Source organism: Corvus kubaryi, unplaced genomic scaffold, assembly GCF_017639235.1.
Source record: "Corvus kubaryi isolate FWS band 111438036 unplaced genomic scaffold, C.kubaryi_AGA036_p1.0 137, whole genome shotgun sequence".
Classification (NCBI taxonomy): domain Eukaryota; kingdom Metazoa; phylum Chordata; class Aves; order Passeriformes; family Corvidae; genus Corvus; species Corvus kubaryi.
In genome coordinates this window covers 7,326,597-7,346,573 of record NW_024580671.1, presented here as the reverse complement: position 1 = coordinate 7,346,573, position 19,977 = coordinate 7,326,597, and the positions used below count along the sequence as shown (strand labels likewise).

Genomic DNA, 19,977 nt, shown 5'->3' with positions numbered 1-19,977 from the left:
TCTTCAAAAAATCAGTTCTCTATCTTTCTCCCTGCTGTTTGTCTAGATCAGGACCACAAACCTATATGCAACTAGAAATTCTTTGGAAAACTCCAGACAAGTATCCATTCAACAGTGTTTGATAAATGCAACCTCTTTAAAACCTGTACTCAATAAATCCCACTGCAAATCTCAGGTTATTTTTTTCATCTTCTGAACAGGTATCCCCCTAGGCCTTAAAAATACTGCAGAAATATTTTACATGATTCATGTGTCACACTGGGTTTGTGTAGGATTAATTTGTAGGAGGTGAAATTGCAGCCCTTCTCTGAGCTAGAGGTCATTTCATATAAAAACTTACAGCACCATGCCCAGATATGAGGGCTGCACAATTTTTATGTTTAATGAACACACTAGATTCCAAAATAGAGCTCAGTAGAAGGAAAGATTTTGCACTGATTTCAAAAGTGATTGCAGCTCTGTGTGTTAGTCCACATAAATAACTGTGCTCTTCCTACGAGATGGCACATCTCTGGCTAGTGCATTGTCCCTTATCTGGGCACAGCATTCTGGCACCATCATTTGGTAACACATGCAGTTCTGAGCTACATCAAGCAGTTTTCTGATGCTAATGAATCTTAGGCCAGAACATTACAGATGCAATTCCTTTCAGCCTCTCAGGTCCACAGATATTACTCCTACAGACATGTCTTCTTTCTTATCCCACCTTTAACTGCAGGACTGGAAATCACAGGAAGCAAAAAAAGACCCAATCTGACAAGGGTCAAGTAATTCCAGATGCAGTGGACAGTGTCAAGTTTATGAGAGAAAAAGCCCTGCTGATAAGTTTGGGTTTATTCTCTCAATACTTAGGCTTAACAACCCAAACTTATAACTATTCTTGGCAAATGGAGGGCCAGGTGGGCTTAACATATAGGGCCAATATATCCCTTCTCTTTCAAGCCCTTTTGCTCCACTTTACAGAAGGAGCACAGCCAACCACAAAGCCTACATTCTAGCCGCATATGAAGATCAGTATTAATTTCTGAGCATTTCAGACACATTTTAGGCTTTAGTCCTGGTACCTTTTCTCCTTTCTGAGGGTACAAGTCTCAAAAGTCATCATAAAGCTTGGATCTGATGCTTCAGCTTACTGAGATCCTACTTCTCCATACACCCCTTCAAGAATCCCACCGCAGCTGTTTTGATCTTCCTATTTGACCTAGTCTGGCAGCACTACAGGAGGAAAGACAGAAAAAAGGTTTCTGAATTACAGCCACTGTTGGTTTTAAAAGCTCTGCGTGCCCATAAGTCTTTGAAAGGATGCAGCTTTGACTTGTACACTGTGGTAGGTCTCACCTCTTCTAACAGTCTAAAGCACAGCCTGATTTTTCTGACAATGGAAATTTTTGCCTCATCCTTCCCCTTCAGAGATTTCTTTCACAACCCACTAGACAGCTCACAGAGAGCGTCTGCTCTCTGACGTGTACAAACCTACACCTTATTTGAAAGTCTCTGGTCTCTTTAGCTGGGTTTATGCAGAGCCAGTCAAATGAGTGTAGCACAGGCATTGGTTATTGAGGGACATTCAAAAACCAGAGACAGTCTTAGCTCACTCATTAAAAATTTCTTGAACTCTTTCTCCTAAAAATTATACTTGGAAAAAACCTGAAACTGGTCTTGTCACTGCTGGGATACTTCTGCAGTACAATGTATCATCAGGGAAGTAGCACATAAAATGGAGAATAAAGCAAAAAGAAGCCTTAACTTTATGTAGTTGTTTGCCAAATCTTGTATGGAACTTGTACATTTGTTTTCTTTCTTTGACCACAGATAATCCACTCAGTGTTGTTTAAAGGCATATACTGCCTGGTCTCAGCTGCTGTGCATTCTTTCTATTTCTACTGTCTCTCAGAGCGTTATAGTAGCCAGCAAATAACAACCAACAATAATTATTCTGTTAAGGGAGCTTTCAAGTATCTATCAGTTCCCCATAAAGAAAAAGGAGATGCAGGAGAGACCTGTATGTCTCTTTAAAGTACTGTTAGGGAAATTATAGAGATTCAAGAACAGCATTTCACAACTGGAGAAGTCAGAACTTCTAGTAACATAAAAAAAAAGATTTTTTTTTTTTGTCTCTTGCTTTAAAACACATATTTGCCATACTTGTGAAAAAACCCCTTCCATTAAATTCAAAGCAGTTATATGCTGTTTCTCTTCTAGGATGCACTAGGGAACCACCAAGCAGTCCCTCTGATTAGAATGGGACTATGAAAATGAGAGTAGGGACTTTGTTTAGTGTCTTAAACATGCAGGTAGGGATATTTAGGGGCTCAGATGAGGAAAATGCTGGTTTAGGTAACTACTGGCTAAGGAGTAGTTAGACCTCGTAATGGTCATCTGGTGTGTAAGGAAAGGCACACAGAATGGAGCTGTTTACTTTAAGTGTCTTTTTAATATTCTAAAAATCTCAGGTATTTCTGAAAAGTATTTGTTCAGTCTGGTGAGAAATTATTTTTCTAGATATTGTGTGGCTTGTGATGATCAGAAGCAGGGCAGAAAAAGCTCAGAGACTAAATCTCTATGGTTGTGGTGCTCATAGTTCCTCTGGGAGTGTTCCTTCTAACAAAACCATGAATATGAGTACTAGAAAGGGAGAATAGTCTCCAGAGAGCTTCCTTGCACAGAAGAGCTAAAAAAACACTGAATGACTTCTATAAACAGTATAAGGGATATAAAAAATCTAAATTGTGATAAGCCCATTTGTTACAGCGGGGATTACTGTAACACGCATATATCAAACCAGGAGTCCCGAGGAAAGGAAGTATATATGGACAGATTCGTGGTAGATGTTTCAGAGATGTTTATTTCTCCAGCCGCATGGCCGGGGCTCTGCTGAGGAACTCTGCAGTCACGGGACCCGAGGGTCCTTGGCCACACCAGGGAACACAAAACAACCAATGGGAAATGAGGCTGACCAGGGGCAGGGAGACCCCCTGTCTCCCCCCCAGGGCCCATCTCCCAGGGCTCCATGGCAGGGGGAGGAGACCCCAACACCCATTGACCTACTTGAGGTTGTATTTAACCAAGAACTGCTGTAAAAAGCTGTCCTGGGATACATATTTGAAGCTCTTTTTCTTCATTCCCAAAGATGAACAAAAATCTTGAGAGATGAAAGTAAACATTATTTTGGATCACTTAAAACAGTATTTCAGTTTCCAAATATCTTTCATACTTTTTAAACCTCATTCATTTTTTAAAAACCTAGGTTTTTAAATATGTGATTTTTTGGATAACAACACCAAAAACTTTTGCAAAGAGATTAATTCCAATAGCTTTTCTTTCCCTATAACATTTCAGTTCGAGTTGGTCAGTGGATATTTTCTTTTCTTTATTTATTTATTTATTTTACAAAAAGAGCCTTCTGTCAAAATATCCCTAGCAAGCTTTCCAACTGACCAACCCAATTACAATTAGTTGTAGCCTTATTCAACTTAAGCTGATATTGCTCCCAGCTCTGGAGTGGAGGTAATGGGAATTTTAGCTTGTTCTACTTGGATTACTGCCTTGAACTAGATATAAAGTTTCAGATTTTGCATCTGCTAGGAAAGGCAATCTTATTTTTATTATCTGTTACCTGCATTAAGCATGCACTCTCACTTTTTCAGAGAGCATTGTATAAATAACTTAAGATGTTGTCTTAATAACTAATGTGATTGCCAGGACCTGATGTATCTTGCAAAAGTAAATCTTCTCTAATGATATGAGCACAATTCCCAAGGGCTGGTTTGCAAATTGATTTTAGTAAGCTAAGGTTTTCATTTTATTTTCAGATATTATGTACTTGCTGCCAATAAAAAAGATCTGAGTTTGCTATATGTTATCCATGTTACTCCCTCAGTTTATGCTGTGTTTTTGTCACTTTTTCCTCCAGTTTATGCTAACCAGTATCACTGCTCTTTTCCTTTCACCTGCGTTTTGTGTTGCATTCTGGTGCCTGATGTGGTACTTTGTTCTGCTTTTATAACTAATGCTTAATCAATTTATCTTCTGCACTTCACTTATAATCAGTATGACAGGCTGACTTGGCACCCTGATTTGTTCATAAACTTGCAATTTTCTAATTAGAATCACATAGCAAAATGGTTCAAATACAATTTGCACAGCCAAAATATGTAAACTGAGTGTGACCTCTATGGGTATATTAGCAAATAAGGATGATATTTAATTATTTTTTGTATGAGACAAGTTTTTATTATGGCTTAAGGTCTGGACCAAACTGAGTCTTACCAGTCCTTGTGCGGGATAAGCAAGAGGGAATCCTTGCTTCTGGGGGAAGTAGATAAATTTTATTGTTGTATTACACAGGACTTTCTTAGTTATTTGCAGTTACTATACCTGATAAAGAAACTTTCATGTAGTGTGACTCTAGGCCTCTGTGATCTCTATTGTATTGGAGTGCCAAATACTTTCATCCAAGGACTGAAATTAGCCAGCAGGCTTGGTGTTTGAGGTGAAAGCAGGTGTTTTCCTAAAGCTAAATCTGGAGTTCAGTTTGCACTTAGGCAAATATTAGTATGCTTATATTAATAAAGTTACATGTGTTTGGATACATGTTAGAAATACAGCAAAATAGAGATGAAGAAAAGATCTAAGCATTACTTTGAGGATGCAATTAACCTGGCAAAAAAGCAGATAATGACTAAAGCTTGAAGATAGACTTTCTTTATTATCTCAGTCAAGATTTTCACAGTCTGAATTTCACCTTTGTGTCTCACTATAATATTCTTAAAACATTATTCTTTATTGTAATAACAAAGTTTCCTTTCAACTCTAAAAATGGCTAGAAATGCTACTCCTCTGTTGTTTTGTAAGCCATGTGTTTAGGATCTTGGTTCTCATTCTTATATTAGAGTTACTAAATTCCAGATCACATTGACTGACTACAGCTTGTCAGTCCAGTCTGAAGTGCCTGTGTACATGTAATCTTCCACTGCTACAGCATTCTCTGCTGTATTATGCCTGTCAGGTTGTTGGCAACCCTCTAGTCATAATCTCTAAATCTAGATGAAGATGCCCTGGCCGTGGCAGAGCATTTGGTCTAGATGACATTTAAATGTCCCTTCCAACCCAAATTGTTCTATGATTCTATGAAGTGTCAAGCAGTTTGACATTTCTTCATATGGTGACTTTTAAGAGATGGCCAAACCAGTTAATAGTTTTTGGTAATGAAAGTCTGTTAGTACCCAAAAGAAGGGTACTTTTATAAAATTAAGATGAAGAATATCAAGGGAATCTATATTGTGTCCAGCAGCTGAAACAAACAAACAAACAAACAAACAAGAAACAAAGGAACCCCTAAAATCCTTCCCCCTGCTCATGCTTTCTTCCTTCATCCAAACAAAGTATAATTCAATTTAATTAAAGGAATGCACCTCCTTATACCAGTGCAACCCTTCTGCTATGATCTGGCGTGGGAGAAGAGGGGTGGGAGGGAAGTAGCTGTACAACACCCTCAGTGCAGGAAGGGTGGAAAGCCTGTACTGGTATCCCAGCTGCTCCTTAAGGTGCCTGTATGCTGAGGGGAGGCATCTCAGCACGGGGTAACAAAAATAACAGATCATTGGACAAAGCATTTGGGGCAGCTTTGAAGCTGTTGTCACTTATTTCAGGATCTCAGGATATCAGACAGGAAAAACACCAGGGAAAGAAAGGATGTGTTATCCCATCCATTCAACAAATCTTTTCCTTCTTTGTAGTGAAAACTCCATAGAAAAATCTAAATATCCAGTAAAGAAACATTTACATTTGGCTTTGCTACCTTGTTACCTTTAGAAATCCTCACAAAATAAAGTCTAGAACTTGAGGTACACAGCTAAACCAAATACTGAAAACCTTCTTTTGAACATGTTTAAGATGACTTTTTTACTTACATGTAAAGGAATTTAATTCCTCATTAAATTTCCCTGTTTTTATAGGTGTTATTTCTACTCTCAAAAGCTGGTAATTTTAAAAATCTATACCCAAGATTTTTTGTGAATACCTATTTTTCTAATCAATGTTTAACTTACTACTTTAAAAAATTCAATTTTACGTGTAACTTTCATTCTATAATGTTTATATCTCAGACTTTCTAGGGCAGGAAATGATAAGGAAACAAAATTCATAATTTTTTAAAGTAATACTATGTCCATTTTTACAGACAGAAGAATTGAGAAGTTAGAAAATGGTGTGTTCAAGATTTAAGAAGAATAAAGAGAGCACAACCTACCTTCATTTCCACTGAGTATCTCTTTCACAGCGTGAAACACTGGACTTGATTACCATTGAGAGCAATTATAGCTTAATTTAATAAATGAGGAAGAAGAAGATTATCAATTATGGGGGAAGAAGCCAAATCTTTTTTATTCATCTTGGCATTCTGGGAAGGGAATGCAAAGCAGAGACAAAAAATGACTGCAAAGAAGCAGCCAAATCTGCAGCTATTCTAACTGGGGTTTTCAAAGAAAAAGTATGATTTGAAGTATTTCTTTCAAGAATTATAAATACTTTTTTTTGCATGACATGTACAAAACCAGATACTGAAATCAGTATTAAAAAAAAAATCAGTATTAAAAAAAGACATTATCTGAGCATCTTGAGTGCTAACCTGTTTATAGATAGTAGTTAACTAGGAAGTGGTATCTGATTGAAGGAGTGTGTAGTGAAAATAATTAATAATCTAAAATATATATATTTTCCCTATTAGAACATCTTCTGATTATTTTTGAAGTGCATCTTGACATTTTCCCAGTTATCCATTTACATACAGCTTTTTTAGAAATCCAGTTCATAAAGGCATGTAAATAGTCAAGGAGTTTAGAAATTATTTCCAATATAAATAGTAATTTTCTGTGCAATGTTTAGTAAATATTGATTTTGTAGCAATGCTGTATAAATACATAGTGGTCTAATTGAAAAAAAAAGTGGGCTTGGGTTGGCACACATAGATGAGATTGTTCTAATCTTATAACAAGTATTGTTGAAGAATGCAGAAACCAAGGAATTTAAAGTACTCATATATACAGCACAATATATACTTATACACTGTAGAGAGTGCAGCTGTTGTTAATGTGTTACAAAACTGTCCAGTCTCTGATGAATACTGAGCTATTCTCCACCAGTCAGACTGCATGTTTACAATACTCAATACATCTGGCTGACTTTAATTGCATTAGCTTTGCTGCACCAGAGGTGGCATAACTTTCATGTGAGCTAATTAGATTTGCTCAATTTAAACAGACACATTAATGCAGCTCAGCAAGGCTCAATTAAATCTGTTTTCAAAGAAAAGGCGCAGTTTGAAGCATTATGGGTAATGCTATGCAAATTGCCATATTGGCAGAGAAGTTGAGTGAGTTGTTTGCAATGCCTATTGGCACAAGGCAAGTTTCTCCAGTTAGATTGTGGAGTCTAAAACAGCAAGACATGTGTTCTACGTCCTCTTTCTTGGGGCTCTTCAAAATGGTGCAGCTGCCGTTCCAAGCGAAGGAAGTGATTTGTGAGTTTGTTTAGAAAACGGACGTCTTAAGATTTCATCCCAACCTTTGTGCCCACTGATTTGTGTTTTATATTCCTTCTCTTAGTGAGGCAACAGCAGAACCTAATAATAATATATCTTCATAATGGGATTTCAGAACAATTGTATGTTCCCGGTGTTTCAAACTTATTACACTTACCATTACTCTTACCTTTTGCTAGTGCTCAAGCATAACTATCTATCAATTCATTTTTTTCAGTTATGCACTGTGACCCAAAGTGCTTAGCCTTGCAGGTTTACTTCTGAAGGGAAAGCTGCTAACAAAATGCAACAATGATGCCATCAGTGTGTCGCTAGGATCACTTTTCATTTTGGCATCCTAGAGATTGCTTCTCCTCACAAAATCAGGAAAAGAGAGCATCCTTCATGGGAACTCAGGTATGATAAGCCTGCCCTAACTGATGCTACGTTTTCTTCTTCCAAATAAGGCATACTTATAGCAAAATAAATAGTGTAAAATTGACCGTGTTCTTTGAAGTTAGTTTTTTTTGTGCCTAGCCCGATGTCTCCAAGCACTTGCATCCCCTCTAGCTGCAGCTTCATTTATACCCAAATGAATAACATGCATTTTTCCCAAAGGGAAGATGAGCTGATTAGGCCATTAGATGACCTTGTTTACAACACAACATTGCTGGAAGATATTGTCATTAAGGGGATCACAGTAAAAGTAACCCTTTTACTGTAATGCTCCTGGTTGGGTGCAGAAAAGGCACACCATATGCTTGCTCAAGAGATCTCAAAGGCATGTTATGGACTGCTTTAATGGTTTGTGTTGTTGTGATGTGACATTTATGGAGAGGTTGATTGGTAAAAGCAGTCTCCAGTATAGGTTCTTCAGGATTTTCTAACAAATATGAAAATATTTGATCTCTAGGGTCCGAGGTGTGGCTGTTAGTGTATAGTGTATACTGTATAGTGTATGCAATTCCTCACAATTTTGTGTGGGAATTTGTAACCTCCTCCACTCTCTTTTTATGTCCCTATAGAAAAATTGCTTTTTTTGAAGGAAAAGATCATAGATTTGTTAAGATTTTCTTGACTTTTGCATGACTTTGAAGGGCATTTAAGAGGAGGTAGTGTATCCTCTACTGGCCAGAGAATAAGACTTATGAGCTTAAAATCAAACATTTGTGTAAATAAATGATACAGCTTAGTGTCTAAAATCAGAGCAATATTAGAGGTAGCAGCCAATTATTGAAACCCATTGTCTCATATTTTGGATACTTATACACATTTATGCCTTATTACTGGAGTAGTAATCACAGTAAATTTAAAATACACTGACACCAAGAGGTCTGAATACTGAGACCCAAGAGGGTCTCAAAAGAGTGAAAATCAGCAGTTTTATTAAACAATATATAGAAGTTACAGTCATGATGGTGTCAGACTAACCAATATGAAGCAGATTGCTCTATGGTTAGCCAAATACACAGCACAATTATATTCAACACGTCAATTATAAATAGGAAAGAAAATCCATTTCCCATGCACTTTTGCAGATTCTGTGTTCTGACAGCATATCCAGCATGGCTTTAACTTTACTGGAATTCTCCATTCATACTCTCAGAACTCATATGTTTCATTCTCAAACTGTAGATTTTGCAGAAATAAATGTTTTAAACGGAAATACAGTATTTTTCAAAGGCCTTTTTTCAGAATCCCTAGAACTCCTTCCCTTAACTTGATTCAAATTCATAAAACTGACATCTGGCAGAGGGTCTGCTCTACTCTGCTGTAGCTGTCCTCTCTGACAGCTCTCCATTAATACACATCCAGGCTATAATGTTTTCAGAATTTTTGCTGTGTCACCTCCACCTCGGGGCACTTGCCCTAAGTGATGAAGTAAGTATTGGAAAAATGTAGAATAAACCCTTTATACAACCCAGCCAATAGCCTAAAAACTGATAGACTCATCTTGCTCTTGCTGTTTGTTTTTGATTGTTTTTTCTTTTTAATTTTAAATCTCTTCTATAAAAAAATTTAAATTTACATTAATTGCTATAATAATTTGTGCATTTGAATTAAGCAGTGAACATTGTTTCCTCTTTCCTTTCCCAGTTTGGTGATTTATCTAGTGACTTCACCTTCTAAACTGCCACTAGAATATGAAAGTAACACAGTACTGGAACAAAATACTGGGTTTGAAAGAATCTTTTGGTATTGTAGATTCCAGTGTCCAGATTTCAGATCCAATGGCAACTGCTGATGTGCCAATACCTTGGAAACAGAATGCATTCTCTGAAAACCTAAAAGTTAGCTAGAGGTAATAATGTAATTAAAATTTAATAAAGATGGGAAAGAACAAGAAATTTGTGAATTAGATATGCTCATGTAGTTTGAGCTGAATATCACTCCTGAATATTTTTCTGTTCAATGTTAAAGTTTTAAATAATTTAAATAATTTTAAAATATGATTTTTGTAATAATATATGGTTTATATAATTTCTTCAGTTTATTTCTCTTTCTGCCTAAAATATCATGTTTAGTGTGAAAAGAATTGTCCTTCACAAAACTTCGACACACAACACATGAAACCTTACTGCAGAAGGTGAGTTTGCCTATGCTCTTTACAATACTCGTCCTGGAATAACTTCAGGGAGAACATTTGAGATAAAAGGAAGTTTAATTGTATTTTATATTCTTAATTCTAAACTTGACAACATTTAAACTACATACCTATTGAACAAAAAATGACCTTTAACTAAAATATTCCCAGCTGGAAGCATTATAATTATAATGTTTATTTATTAATGTGACTTTTAATGCATAAAAATACTGTCGTAGTTATAGAAAAGTCAATTAGGGCAACACTCTGGAGGAAACACTCTGAAAGGATAAAATGCAATAATAGTAATGATTACTTTCATCCAGAAGGGATCAAAATTAGATTATGAGGGTGACATGGTGTCTCCATCTTTAAAGGCTCAGAGTACCTCTGTTTGATGCCAGTCATTATGTGATTGACTCTTCATGTTCCAATAAATATTTTCCACTATAAGGTGAGTTCATGCCCTCTCTCTTTTAAGGAGAAAAAGAGGATAAAAGCATTTGAGATGAAAAACTGTTCAAAACAGGCAAGCACTTTTGGGTCAAGGAAACTAGAATTTTAGCCTCTCTACCTTTGGATTTTTTTTAACATGTATTTGAAAGGGGAGTAGCTAAAAGTTTTGTGTTGCACTAGGTTTCTTTTCTATGACTCTATGAAAGAAAATGTCCTTGAAACATTGTTTACCTAACCAAAGATTCAACTTCAATATGCTTGTCTTTCACATTTTTTGGAGAGAAATTTCTGTGAAGAATCTCCATATGTTTTCTCTGTTCCCTTTCTGTTCTAGAAAATCTTCAGATATCTGTGGATTTTTCCTGGTGTCATAGCACTGGTGCCTATTTCAATTGCTCAACAATATTTCTTCATAGCATAGAAATGAGTCTTTTATATAATGATGCCACTTCTTTTTTGGTCTTAAATCACAGCCCATTGGTCTTCTCTTCTGATATCAACTCCTCTTTTCATGTTATTATAAAGAAGGTCAAGAACTTACGTGCTACTCTGGTATCTGGAAAAGATGGGTAGAGAGAGGTTTTTCAGTATGACAGGCAAAGGTACAAATAGATCCAATGACTTGATTAAATAAGACGCAAGTTCCAAGCAGGAAGTACAACTACACATTGAAACAGACTTCTCAAGGGAGATTACAATGCAGTTTTCAAAATAAGATGAAACATGTTTCAAGTTCTGGTACTAATACTGTTTCTGAGGATGCTTGCCACTTGTGGTATAGAAGGTCAGACAAGACGATCACATCAATCACTTCTGACCTTCAGGTCTATTCATATGCCAACCCTCCAAATTGCCATGGTCCAAGGGTGGTGCATCATACTTATAACTGTCTCAGAGAGAAGCCTTTATGGAAACTAGACAGCTCCTCATTCATCAAATATGAAATGCAGTGGAGATTCTTTTCATATTCTATTGACAATCCTACATTTTTTTGTAATGCTTTATTCAAACACAAATTTAAAACCACTATTGTTTGGGAGAAAAATACATTAAAGCTAGGATTTGGTGGAACCAGTCTTCAAAACTAAAATAATTATTTTAGGAGCTGTGTCTTTGTGAAGCCATTTTAAGGTGTGTGTGTTTTGATGTTAGTCCATTACTATTCTTGGTTATATGGTTTATAGCAGAAAACTCAAACTCTTCAAATGAAAGTATAGCATCATATTTATGCTTATCATTTTGATACATTTATAATCTCTTTTTTTAAAAAGTCCAGAGAAATAAATGAAATAATCTTGTTCCTCTGAAATCAAGGATTCCATTGGTATCTAATTGTTTTCTACTTTACAAGCCACATCGTTCTATTCTCTATCATACTGGGTTTATTACAGTATTTTAAAAAAACAAGCTGGTATATTTAAAAAGTGTAAGATTATATTTTAAATTCAATTTTCACAAAGTAACATATGAAATTTTACTGACCAGATACTTATGAGTTTGTTGGTCCTGACTATTTTTTGAGTGGTATGAGCTATCCAGAACTAGAAAAATTAAATATTTTGCTTTTTTGTTTGTTTTTTACTGTTGTTGCAGTCAGGACAGTCTAAAGTTTATGCCTAATGGGAAGGTATTTGGATTGGTGACCATGCAACATGAAACCAAAAGGAGACAGACTGAACAGTAATAACAATTAAAATATTTATTTATTTATTTAGCTGGCAATTTATTTGTTTATTTATGAGCTGGTTGAAGAACCCTGAGCCTAAAAACCTGTCTGGTTTCATAAGAAATTTTCCTCTCTGAAGAAGAATTAAAAGCATAAGGAAGAAACTGTGGGCTTTTCTAAGTAATTTTCTTTTTTAAGTGTATGTGTAGACGGAATAGCTGGCACCTTTGGAGAGGTGAGTTAAAAACACTTTCTCATGTACTGTGCCTCCCTTTTCAAAGTATTTTTTATGAGGTTTTTTGCTTGCAGAAGCACATCTTGAGTTGGTGTGTATTTGCATTGGCCTTTTCTGGATATAGTGCCACAAGCCTGCTCCTAAAATCTGTTGGGATCAATATGACATATGCTACATATCTCCTTAAGAAGTGTAGAAATTCTGTGAAAGCTAATTCAAGAAGCCATGAATATGGGAAATTTTATCTACTACACTGGTTAAAAAAAAGTATAAGTTTACATATAGATGTAACATTTTATAAAGTAAATGTGATTCAGGAACTCACATATGCGTGTAATTATTGAAAGCAGCTGATTTTGCTAACTGAAAGCAGTTAACTGGGTGCAGATGTGCTCCAACTGCATGTACATAAATGAATTCTGTTTGGAGAAGTGGAGGAGTTTAAACTCTATTACCACGAACAGTTCAATTTTCAAAATTTCACAGAAAAATAGAATCCATCATGGTAGAAAGAAGCATTCCCTAAAGAATCATTGTTGTGACAATTCACATTACTTGCTTTTAGAGACAACAGTTGTGCAAATGCCAGATACAATGAATCTCGGATGTTAAATGTACACTTGAGAGTTCCTAAAGACTATGCTAACACTTTAAGACAATTTGCTATGTATATGAGTATATAAAGAAAGCCTCATTTGCACAGACTCATTCTCTGAAAAATGGATTGAACCAATTATGTATTACGCTTTTAGAGACATTTTTGTTTAATATTAATTATGATTTTGACATAACACAACAAATGTCTCCTGGCCTCTATACAACTTATTTTAGAAAATAACATAATAAAAAGTAATATTTAAAGTAATATAGTTCCAGTAAATTGAATACCATTAAATTATTCCAATAATGTATAGTAGGAAAACTTATACTTTTGCAAACAGTTGCATAAATGTAAGTTTCATCCTAGAAGTTTTACTGTTCATTTTGCAAACAGAGCTACTACAAATATTTAAATGTAAAATGGCCACATTTTTAATGTCTGGTGATGTAGACTGTATGCTAGAGGCTACTTATTCTTGTGAGTGGTTCCACAAAAATTAAAAGGTCCATCCTCAGGAGTAAGTTCATAAAGACCAGGACCACCTCCAACAATGCCATTCCTTGAATATTTCAGTTTGCAAGGTGTCAAGCTTCTAAGTAATTTCTCACTTATGCTGTGACCTTATAGCACAAGAGACATGCCAGATTTTCTGAACTCTGCAGATCTTATACCACTCTAGATACCATCAATGAATTGCTTAGGACATAAGTTTAAAGAAGAACTCGTATAATTCCCTAAATACTCTGCAAATGACGAGAGGGATATTTGAGGTTGCCTAGGCTGAAATGAACTGAACTCATCTAGCATATGTTCCAGAGTGGAGGCCTGTTTGCTTGAGGAAAGTATTTTCAAAGCAAAGTTGCTGCAATTTTTTCATGTATGTTTCATGAGAAATCTCTTAAATCAATGCCTCACCTGATTTTAGAAGGACAAGCTCTCTGGATTAGATTTATATGTTTGTTACAAATTCAAACTATGGTATTTCAAGTGGTAAATGGCAAGTTATTATCTTAAAAATCATGGGTAGATAACTTCGTGTGGAACAGAATCCAGTTGGACAAACAAAAGTTATGTCATTATTAATAACAGTATCAAACAGACAATTTGTGACATGTTGCAGTGATACCAGTCCATTATATGTTACTATTTATAACTACAAATTATTTTCCAAAACAGCCAAGATGAATTATTCATAATTTAATTCCTTCATGCCAGTATCAGCAGGAGATGCCCAGAAGCTGGAGCGGGATCACAGATCAGCAGGAGAGCACCTGAAGAGCAGCACAAAGGAATTCCAGCTACTCCAGCCAGTGAGTTGGCTTCATCGGGGGGGTCCCACTTAAATGGCTCTATGCAAATGCACACAGCATGGGGAATAAACAACAGGAGTGAGAGATGTGCACATGCCTGCAGGGCTACAATCTTACTGGAATCATGGAGACATGGTGGGATGGCTCCTATGACTGGAGTACTGGAATGGAAGGATACAGGCTTCTTTTGAAGGACAGGCAGAGGAGATTAGGGCAGCAGAACACAGTGTAATACTTGCTGAACTTTTTTCTGAGTGAACAGGAGACAATCTCCTGGCACATCTTTTTCCAATTCTGGAGTTATACTGGCCAAAAATTTCTGGGTTCATGTTGTTGCATTCAGTGAATCAGCCATGTGTTATATTGCATGAATAAAGCTAAAATTCTGCAACTCTTAGCCTCATGAGTGATCCTTGCTAGCATAAACCTCATAGATTAAATGCATACGTGCAAGCAAAATTTACATTCCTTCGTGCCTGTCTGGGTTATATGACTGTGCCTCTTGCTTTTGAAGTAGTCTTCATCTACCATCAAGGAAAACCTAGTGTAAGAGAAATTGCACAAAACTCTATAATAAGGCCCTGTGTTCACTGACTCATGACTTTGCCAAGCTACCAGATATGCTCAGTACCTTTGCTGAACTCTTTATTTGAAAAAGTATAGTTTTTAGGTATTCTTAGTGTGTAACCTGGTGTTTAAACAAGTTTTGTTTGTTGCAGCCCTTAGAAGAGAAGCTGCAGTACTTCAGTACTGGGAAGACTTCATGAACTTTGGAAGACAATTTGCTTCCATGTCATGAGTTTCGTTTTTTTTCTCATGCATAAAAAATATTGCTCATATTTTCTTAAATTATGATCCCTTAAAATGATCGTTTCATAACTACAGTGAGTAGTTTTTAGTCTGGCAGTCAATTTTCTGCAGTTTTCTTTGATAGAGAACATGACCCTTTTCTTTGTAGGCTGCACAGAGAAGACGACTGCATCTCCAGGAACAAATGCATATGCTCCATCTGAGGGCTGCAGAAGCAGAATAGGGCATTATTTGAAGTTTCCTTTTGCAGGAGTAAGAGGTCATAGAATCTGACTAATGAGACCCATTCCTTTGTATAGCAGGGAACAGAGACCATCATTCCTGAGTCTCCAAGAACTCCTCTGACTAAAGAGAGGTGTGGGACTATGGCGCAGCAGGGCCAACAGCTCATCTCTACAGCTCCCACTGTCATTATCAGTGACAGTAGGGATAATATCATGTTCCACCATGCCTCGTAACACCTAGAGAACGAGAGTGTGGTATCAAAACATGGAATCAATATTTTTCCAATTGGTAGGGGAAGCCATGATGCCCTTTAGCTGATGAGGATCCTCACTGAGGACAGACAGGTGTGCTTCCTACCCCAGTGTGCTAAAGTGTTGTCTTGGTGCTGGCATTTGTGTGCTTTGCATTTAAGGCAGGACTAAAACAAGACTGAGATTTTAGTGGGGGCTAACAGGAAAAGTTACCAGCAGAACCCATAGATGTGTACATTTTCAGTACCCATATTTTTAATACATAAGCACAGCACTTTTTTCTTTTTTTCCCTCCATTACCCAAGCCTCATTCAGATTACAGTGCAGAATGAACTGTTAATAAATCAGGTCATGCACTGCAAGAGGCTTTCATGGGACCTCTGTCTCTTCTGCTGCAGAATTTGTGAGTTGGGTGGTTTATCAGATAGTGTCACAGAGTTTTTCCCTGTTCCTTCATTGCACACCCTGGCAATTGTGATTTTTGAAAACTTGTACTTAACTATGAACGATAACTGTTGGTTAATAACTACCTCAGTTGTTTCTGAAATCTATACTTTCTTGTCAGGTCTTTGTTTAAATTGATCAGTAAGTTCAAAAATGGACAAATGTGACTGTGTGTGCACAGACAGGAACAAAAACTTGTCTTAGAAAATTAGGCTAAAATGATTTCTTGGTTGTTATGATTCACTGCTACTTTTAAAAAATCAGATTGTTCTTCTGCCTTTAAAAAAAATAAAGAGAACCTTACATTAACTGAAATTTGTTTCTGGCTACCCAAAAGTGATATTTGATGCTCAGAAGAGTTGAGGTCAAGGTTTGCTAATGAGGTCAATAAGAACCCTGCTTGTATATAAAGTGTAAAAATTCACTCTTAAATTAAAGTCAACATTTTTGCCTCTATTCCCTTTATTCCAGGTTCCAATTAATAAAATGAGAAGAATAGTATCATCTTTAGCTTCCTTAGAGACTTGTGATAAAGAAAAATATATTACATATAAAGGAAAATGAACAAACAGGGTCAAATATCCACTTCTTGCCCACAAACATACAAAACATGTTCAAATCTCCACTTTATAGAAAAACTGACTTCTCTGGGGACTGGGAAAAAAGTTAAAATTCCAAACAAACCACATATTTCATGCTTCTTGTAGGAAATAAAAGCATAAAGAGAAATAAAAATGCTTGTTTGTTTTACTTATAGCCAATGTTCTTCCCAGAAAATCTCAAAAATACACTGGATCTTAAGATCCTGAGAATGACAGCCCATATTCCAATAGTTTCTCATATGAGAGACCATTCAGACAGGGACAACCAGTGCTTGGAATCTGGGAACTAGGTGGCTTGGGATTTGGTTCTGAAACTCTGAAGTGCTCCGCTCCATGGCAGGGAGAGTGTAAGAGAGAAGAGTCCAAGTTTAGGCTTTAAAAGAGGACCAAAATGCCTTTAAATTCTTTGGGCTGCACATTATGTTTCAAACATTAACCTGCTGTGTGACACAGCTCCATGTTTGAACAGCTTCTTCCACTTAGAGAGTAGGTTTTGAATTTTGTGTTTCCTCATCTCCATAATGTCTTTCCACTCCTTCAAAGCTGATGGCTGGTCTCCTTGGCAAAGTGTGTGTGCTGTGTGATCCAGAGCTTTGAAGGTGGGGTTATGTCAAATCCACAGGTGGGGAGTTTGAGCTCCAACAGCAGGCAAGCAATCAGTGGGTTTCTAGGGTTTCTATCAGAAAGCCGTCTTCTGGGCTGTTTCATCAAAAGAAACTAACATATTTCTCTGAAAAATTAAAGTTTCTATAATTTAGCTTTTTTTTTTTTTTTCATTTTCCCATGAAAACCAGTGTCACCAGAGAATTCCAATTGATTCTCTTCACATTTTGGTATCCAAATACAGAAGGAGTTTGATGTTATGGAGCTCTGACATGAAACTGAAAATGGGAAAAAACTAAGAGACTAACAAAATTGACAAAAGACCTACTAAGCCTGCTGTTTTACCTATGAAGCTGCAAAGCGTCACTGCGACACATCACCACTCCTGGAGTTGGATCAGGTATTTCTATGATGACCTCCCACTCCACACTGTGCCTAGACTAGGATTTAAGGCACACACCCCCATCCAAGCTGTGTTTAAACTCCTACAGTGCTGGGTTGGGGTCATAGCTTTCAAAATCCTTGTTTCCCAGTCTGTGGATCCTGTGAGCCTCAGGAACAAGCTTTATATCCTCATGTTTCCATCCTTAGCACAGGCTCACCTAAGGCTCATTCTACGCACAAGGGGATTTGTGATGAATTTTCCATGCTGCTTCTTATGGGTGAGTGATATTTCCTACCTACCCTTTATAGCACCCTGTTCTCAGCTTCAGATTTACATGCCTGTCACTTTGCAAGTTGTGAAATGACCAACACATTCCCTCTTGACCAGTCAAACATCCCGTTTTTCTAGGGAACATAGTCTGTAGGTATGTCGCGGGTTCGGTTTGTAACCGGGCGGAAACACCAATTTAGTGTAGTGGTTTGGTCCAAAATACTCATTACTGTTTATCTGCTGTGAGATAAGAATTAGGAGAAATGCAAAACAGGCACCAAACTTGAAAGAATATAAAGAAGTTTATTAACAGACCTAAAAGAAGAAAAAAAAAAAAAATACCACCTTCAGAACTCTCCTCCTCCCCCCACCTTCCTCCCTTCTCCCACTGACGATGTGAAAAGACAACCCTTAAGATGTTCAGTCTGTTTACCACTTCCATAATAACCTTGTTCAGTCCATTTAGAAAGAGAAGTCTCTTCTTGCTCATGCTATGAAAACATTATCACAACGAGACAGCCGCCCACTTCCAAATATCGTTCAGTCCATTTAGGAAGAGGAGTCTCTCTGCCTGCGTGTGAGTCCTTTCCCCCGACTTGCAGCTTTTCCCGCAACTGCCTTCGAGGGTCCACTCTTGAAGTTTTTTGGGGTACAATTTTAAGGTTGAGCCGTTCAGAAACAAAAACAGAGGCCCTTCTCCTTCCCTGGGAGCAAAGGGTCTTCATCATCTTCATCTTTAGGACTATCTCTGGGAGCATCTCTACGGACTGAGGTTTTCTCCTTTCCCGTTCGGAGCAAAAGTCCTCATCTGGTTCATCTCTACGGACTGAGGTTTTCTCCTTTCCCGTTTGGAGCAAAAGTCCTCATCTGGTTCATCTCTCCCTGTCCAAACTTCTCATGAAATTACAGCTGCGTCAGCATCTGCCTATCTCAGCGCAGGTGCTTTTGCTCACGAGTTGAACACTCCACCCCCCATATCTTCATGAAATTACAACAGGATACTCTGATATATCATAGCTTCACAACAGAATTTCAGCTTTAAGCATCTCCTCTCTCTCTTCCCTCAGGTTTTCAGCTCTTCACAGCAATAAAAGGGTTAATCTCACCTCGGCCTTGCAGCTTTGCAGCTGGAATGTTGAATTTTTCTTATCGCAGTGGAGAGGGGGGAGAGCCGAGCCGCTCCGGCTGCCCACGGCAAGGCAGTGGGGGGGGTTCCACGGCTGGAACAGGTCCATGGCTCCAGGATGGCCGTGGCCCGGCCCGGCCTGGCCCAGGCAGGGCCTGGCCGGGCCCGCTGGCCCCCACATGGGGCCTGCAGCCACTTGTCCCAGCGCCGGAAACGAGAGAGAGCTTGGAGGGGGAGTTTGCCTATTCTTAAATGTGGATCACAGAGGTGATCACAACTTTAAGTGGCTTAGAGAATTGTCCATATTCAAACTGGCCAGCTGATAGGTTCTATCAGTTCCCAGAGGAAACTGTAAGCACCCCTTAGCAAGGACGTCCCTTCCGGGACTATGCTTGCTAACCTATGACAAGGTAGCTGAAAATTTGGTCTAAAAAAAAAGATAATTAACATCTAAAAGAAAAATAATTAATATTTAATCATTTTCTGAGAACGCCACTCAACAAAAGCTTATTGTTAACTTCAAGTGGAGTAGCCACCTCCCTTCTCTTGACCACATAACCAGCAGCCTTTGGGGTCCTCTAAGTAGTCCACTCTCAATCATTTGAGAAGCAACATGTGGCAGCTAGGAGGTAATGATATATGGGCAGCGCTTGTAGAAAGTTTCTTGCTTACTGGCAATGCCCAAAGTGAGTTTGCTCTGAGCCTATATGCTCTATGATCACCCTCAATCTCAACTGCAAAGACACACAAATGAGTGAAGTTAGGTACTTCAAAATGAAGCCCAGGTTTGAGCAATGCTGAGAGAGGGCACGACGCCCTCTCATTCCCATTTGGGGCAGGAAGCTGATGGAGGTCTTGATAAAATCCAAAGACTTCCATTCAGTCCATGC

General features: G+C 37.6%; 1 long non-coding RNA gene across 1 annotated transcript in view; it reads left to right on the top strand.

Moving 5' to 3' along the window:
- LOC121659553 overlaps nt 1-14,726 on the top strand; it is a 43,542-nt gene extending 28,816 nt beyond the window's left edge. The window contains exons 2-3 of the long non-coding RNA XR_006014373.1: nt 10,045-10,106; nt 14,277-14,726. This is a non-coding gene — a long non-coding RNA (uncharacterized LOC121659553). The remainder of the gene's footprint in view (nt 1-10,044; nt 10,107-14,276) is intronic.
- The last annotated feature ends 5,251 nt before the right edge of the window (nt 14,727-19,977 follow it).